This window comes from Trichomycterus rosablanca, chromosome 17 (assembly GCF_030014385.1).
Source record: "Trichomycterus rosablanca isolate fTriRos1 chromosome 17, fTriRos1.hap1, whole genome shotgun sequence".
In the NCBI taxonomy this organism is placed as follows: domain Eukaryota; kingdom Metazoa; phylum Chordata; class Actinopteri; order Siluriformes; family Trichomycteridae; genus Trichomycterus; species Trichomycterus rosablanca.
The window spans coordinates 3,418,296-3,424,744 of record NC_086004.1 but is presented as its reverse complement, the minus strand read 5'-3'; positions in this window follow the sequence as shown (position 1 = coordinate 3,424,744).

Below are 6,449 nucleotides of genomic sequence, written 5' to 3'. Positions count from 1 at the left end.
AATTCAGCTGTAATAATAATAATAATAATAATGTAAAAGCAGCCGTATTTAAGTAACTTCCACTGCCCCAAAGAAAAAGTAATGTAGTAGAGATTCATTTCATTTATTTTAAACAACGTACACTCAACTATTTCAATAGCTTGACCTTTTGACGCATTTCGTGGTTATACAATTACTGACAGAAAACCATCTGTTGCCATTCAGGATAGCACACCAGAACTGGGATTTTGAATACATCGTATCGAATCTCAGCTCTGCCATCCGGCTGGGCGGCTATAGACCGTTTCAAATGAATATTCATGAGTCCAGGAAGTGACGTAGATGTCCCTAAGACGCTTCCGCTTGGTGGTACACAGCGCTCAGAACAATAGCGATTGACCACAACTGCTTCAATTATTTTGCGCTAGTTCAGGCGTGATTTATTGACAGTATGCCTAAATTAAAGTTAGGACCGTGTTGTTCGGTTGGCGGATGTTCCCTCAGGCCAGGTACAAACTTGATTTCAGAAATTAAGGTGAACAGATTTCCAAAAGAACGCACAGCGAAACGCTTGGATTGCTGCTGTAAACAGAGACGGCTGGATACCCACCATCAACTCTTATAATACATGTAATATATATTATTTCATAATAAAATATTGTAAACAAATGTACTCAGTTGGTGTCTTGTCCCTGACGTTCAGCTTAAGTGTATTAAAACACGCCGGCGCTTAATATTTGTATTAATAGAACAGAATAAACATAAACCTAACATAAGCCTTAAAAAGTTTACATTTTCCTTAGAATACGATGTAAAAGCCATAACTTTATAGGACTATATTTTGGGGAAATGTCACTATATGGAATTATATTAACAGCTTAATTAGCTGTAATAATTAGCTTAGCTTAATTATTAAATGACACACAGACCTGTAAAGAAACATGGTTCTACTTTTGTGATACAAAAAGTAAACATTCTATTTATGAATACATTGTGCTTACTGTAAAATATTTCATGTATTTCCAGTTAGGTAAGTAATTCACTGTGGTTTGTTATATTTTTATCATATTATAATGGCTCTTAGCTCAACAGACACAAAAGGGGAGATGACACAATAATTATTTTAATAATTAATTGTATGCGTCCAAGCTGCGGTATGCTTTCACTGCCTCTCTGGAGTAAACACACTCCGTTTCAACAAGGTAGTGACACACGGCTGGGTACGTTACCTCAGGCAAACGTTTTAGGTCAGCGGAAAAACACGGTCTTCTTAAATTCTCCTCAAAAGGGGGCTGGTAAAGATACTTGATGATCTATCATTCATTTCTGCTTATATCGCGTTTGTTCCGCGTTCGGGAGACTCGCAAAGTACGAGCTCGTCATTTTGACAGCTGGATGGATGTTTAAAAATGGCGCTAAAGGAAAGGCGAAAGGAACAGACATGCGCAGTAGCGTCGTTATTGTTTACCCCCATTGAAACGGTCTATATGAACAACGCTTGGCTGTTGTTCATCCAGGGAGGAAGCCGGATAGGGAACTCATAACTGATGCAACTATGACCTCTGCTGGCTGGTTTATGGCGCCTGCACAGTTTGTTTGTTTGTTGTTTAACGCCATGTATACCCACTGGTCATTCTCATGGCGAGATAGGTTCCTAGCTTTGTTCGGGTTATTTCTTCATGTTCTTTGTCTTGTGTCCTTTCTGTGTTCATTTCTAGATGTGTATGATCAGTCCTGTCTTTTTGCGCCTGCACAGAGTCGAGGAATAACGCGATCAGGGTGCGGCTCTCCGTGCACAAGGCTGATCCGCATATGAACTCGCCTCGTGCATGTGAAAGGATGCAGTCGGCTACTGCGCACGTGTCGGTTCACTCTCCTCAATCGGGGCGGGGGTCAGCTCCAGTAGAGAGGAAGCGTAACGCAATTGGGTAAAAGTTGGACGTACTAAAAATCGAGAGAAAAAGGGACAGAAAAGAAAACCATCTGTCGCTTTGTGCACTTTATTACACCCCCTATACCTCATCCATTCATGAAAAGGGACTCAACAGATGTTATTCGGGTGGTGGATCATTCCTAACTATGCAATGACACCAACATGGTAGTGACACTAATGTCTGTCCTATTGGTATTAACATGTTTTAATTATACTGAATTCTTGCTTATACTCATATAAATACATTATTATTGGCTTTTAATGTGCATTTAAGAAAGCAAAGCCCAGTCTGTTGGGGAAGAAAATGTTGGGTATGTCTATTTAGCACATAAAATTGGCCTATAGTACAGTTTAGTGAAATTACTAGCTCGATTAGTGACAGAGAATAAATAACGGCTGTTCTGAATATTGCCACCAGAGCTCTGAGCGTTACTGACAACATTACATTTACTGAGTCTAAATCTGACATATTACTGCCCAAAATAAAAGCTTTTAATATATTCCCAGATTTGTATTTATTTATTTAGCTTTCACCACCTTGTTTTTATTATATTCACAAAATTAATTCTCTCACAGTGTGGTGGGAAACCAAAAATCCTGCTGCCGACAGTCTGGCCAGTTTATGTAAGATTATTAGGTCAGTTCATGCATTGAAACAGGAACAGCAAACCGCAAAAGAGATTCAGTCACGTTGCACAGTACTTAATTTAAAGCGCCTTACTCATCAAGAAAGTGTTAGAACTGAGATTTACAGGAAGCAGATTTTGAAGGAGTGTATAGTGTAATAGTGGACACTCCTCTGCCTGTGAGACGATGTTAGTTTACGCATCGTTTGCGCAATTTTTCAAGTGGTGCACAAAATATCCGACCACATCTTAATTTTTATTAGGCTGATGAGCAACATTGGGGCGTGAATAGAGAATAAAATCTGGGACAAGGTAAATTGAGGTAAATTGTAGGGATGTGGATAAATAACCAGTTAACAGTTAATGCTGTTGGTTAAAAAGATCATTTTAATGAATTTCCCACAGCTGATGTTTGATTTGAACTGAGAGTGAAATGAAGAGTTCGGACTGTTGATCTGAGACCTTTTTACACCTTCAGTGCGCAGCGCCAGCTAGACGCACAAACTCATTTAGAGAAAGTGATGCAGTTCTAATCTGAATCTTTTTCATGCATTTATATTATATACTAATAAATATTAAAATAAACTGGAGCTGTTTAGTGTCGAAAAAGGTATAAATAGATGTTAAACTCTGCACATGTGGATCTGTAATCTAACATTACCAGTTTTTTTTAATATGGTGTGAATATTTTGAATCATGATCCTGTATATAAGAAAGTTGCTTATAATCTTGTATAATAATAATGACACTAATAATGTACCGACCGCATCTTTATTAACTACGATCACCATATTTAGTTGCATGTAGTGCTTGTAATAAACTGTTTGCTTGAAGCTACAATTTAAATCTACATTCTGCTCGCTGTTTTTAATCCCCTTACTGTTCTACATTACTGACATGTTCATTACATTACACATTATGTATTAAATAAAGTATAAAAATTGTTCATATAATATACACTAACGTGTTTTATATTCTAATAGGATATTCTAATAATTCTATCAGCTTGCTGGTTATCAGGTAAAAAAATTAGCATCCCTAGCAAATACTGGGACTTTTTACATGTCTGTGGCATATTCTACTGTCATAAGTACATAGGATATAAATGTTTTAATTTTACCATGTATATATATATATACAATTAAAAAACCATGTGTTACTGCAAAAGACTTGGCCTGACTCATATACCAGATTTGGAAAGGCTTCAAGTGTTCAAGAGTTTTAGAGAGGCTTTATTGTCATTTCAGCTCTATAGAAGTACATATAGAAATGAAACAATGTTCCACCAGGACCAGGACGCAACACAGAACAGGAGTGCAGGAGGCCTTGGAAGGTTCTCTGGCACAGTTCTATTAAATTACAAGTCAAAACTGAAACTGTTCGGCCACATGGATCAGTGGTTTATCAGGAGTTTGTCTTTGTTTACTGAGATCTCTTGCTGTATTTTTATTCACTTCTATACACATTACAATAACAGCTTTCAATATGGGGGGCTGAATATTTCCAATTGCAAATGTACATAAAATAGTTAGTTTATGTTTTTTTTTTTACACTAAGAATCTGTTTTAATGATAAAGTGTCTTATAAATGCAAATCAGAAAGGACAGAATGTTTCCCATTTACTAAATAAAAATTGTGTTTTATTTTTATGTCAATAGACGTTGTTTGCAAAGCTGAAATGCTACGATTCTTAATGAATCGATTCCAAACCGGATCCGAGTCGACTCCGCGTTTATGAGGGCAATTCGACACAACTTAAGAACACAGAGAGACCAACTTAAAAAGATATAATTACTTTAAACACCGTATATTTTAGTATTATACATGTACTTCGTTCACAAGGCAAACAAACAACTTACTAACGTCGTCGTGCTAATAAAACAACCAATGGAATCGACTCCCAACATCTGGAATTAGAATCAGAGTCGACAACACAATCTTCGGAATCGAACAGCACTATCCGTCTAGCATTAAACTTTTAAACTCAAACATCAAAGCGTGTTAAATTTTTTTTTTTAAAAGCTTTAAAAATCCGAACTGATAACACATAGAAACACGAAACGAGTTCATGTTTAGAGCTATTACACAGCATCATCCTAGCAAAGGTTGCTAAGTGGGTAACAAAACCCGACCAAATATAAGTAAATAAAAAGTTCCCTTTAGTACCAGAAACCGGTATATTCACAAAATTACACTTTACTTCTGATATTAGTTGAAGTATTGTCTATTTGAGCTGGTGGTGTGTTAAAAATATCGCCGAATTTACGGCTAGTAGTGTAGCTAACAGCTAACTAGGTTATCTAGTGTTAGCAACATGCTAACGGTTCCTGCCTGTTTATGCAATAAAAAACAAAGACTCGGTGTAAAGTAAATATCCCAGTTTAAGGCGACTACAACGATTTTAAACGTGTTTGTGTATCATTCTTGTTTTTGCAGCCGCTTTAAATGAAGTAATTTAGGTAAATATTGAAAACAACAGTATTAGTAGCACCTTAGTAACTGTCCACTCAGCCACAAAGTGTTAGCTAGCAACCTGCTAATAAAACTAGCTCACACACTCAATTCCGAATTCTAAAAAGCTTAAACAGTCGTGCTGGGTATGAAGAATAAATTTATATACTCACAACTGTTGTTAAATGGTGCCATTCTTTAGCGATTTATAGCGAAACTGCGGTTTAATTTTAATCTCCATCTCAACACGGCGAGCGCCATCGACTACAACTACAGACAAGGAGGTGTTCTGCGCATGCGCACTGCAATGCTATTCAAAAGGACGGGCAGATGTGTGGTCAAGTCATTATCGACGTTAGAGCATTCAGTACACAGTTCATACAACTCTCCACATGTAACTGCATAGCTCCTAAACCAGCTTCGGTGTGTTTTTGTCCAATCCTGCCAGTACCAGAATTTGAAACCATGGAACAGTTGTTGGCACAGTTGGGTGAATGGGTGCCAAACAACAAGGAGGATCCCAATTTGCTGGGTTTGATTCCCATTTTTTCCAGGTATAAAAACAAGAAAACCAATGATGCAGTATTTTAGAAAAGCGGGGTGTTTTGTTAATACTGCCATGCTACAATTATTCAAACCAAACATGATAATAATAATAATAATACTGATCCTAAAACCCACTGCTAGTCTGGAGCAGAAACTGAAACTGTTCGGCCACATGGATCAGTGGTTTGTCAGGAGTTTGTCTTTGTTTACGGAGATCTCTTGCTGTATTTTTATTCACTTCTATACCAACTACATGGAACAGTTGTTGGCACAGTAGCACAGCTGGGAGAATGTGTGCCAAACAGCAAGGAGGGTCCTAATTTGCTGGGTTTGATTCCCATTTTTTCCAGGTATAAAAAAAGAAAACCAATGATGCAGTATTTTAGAAAAGCGGGGTGTTTTGTTAATACTGCCATGCTACAATGATTCAAACCAAACATGATAATAATAATAATAATTATTATTATTATACTGATCCTAAAACCCACTGCTAGTCTGGAGCAGAAACTGAAACTGTTCGGCCACATGGATCAGTGGTTTGTCAGGAGTTTGTCTTTGTTTACAGAGATCTCTTGCTGTATTTGTATTCACTTCTATACCAACTACAACTACATGGAACAGTTCTTGGCACAGTTGGGTGAATGGGTGCCAACAGCAAAGTTGATCAGTGAAATCTTTTCTACTTTTGGCAGTTAAATAAGCATTTAAGAGTTAACAAATCAGATTCTTGTTTTTATTGGTTTTCCAAAATATATCAGTATATTACAACCCTGGTTCTAGTTTTAAAGTACATATCCCTAAATATCTAAAATCCCTAAATATCCCCAAACAGTGTTTTTTAGTTTATAATCAAGTGGATTCTGTGATTGTCAAAGCAAGTTAAGTGGTCTGCGTACATGCATTAATGACTTGAA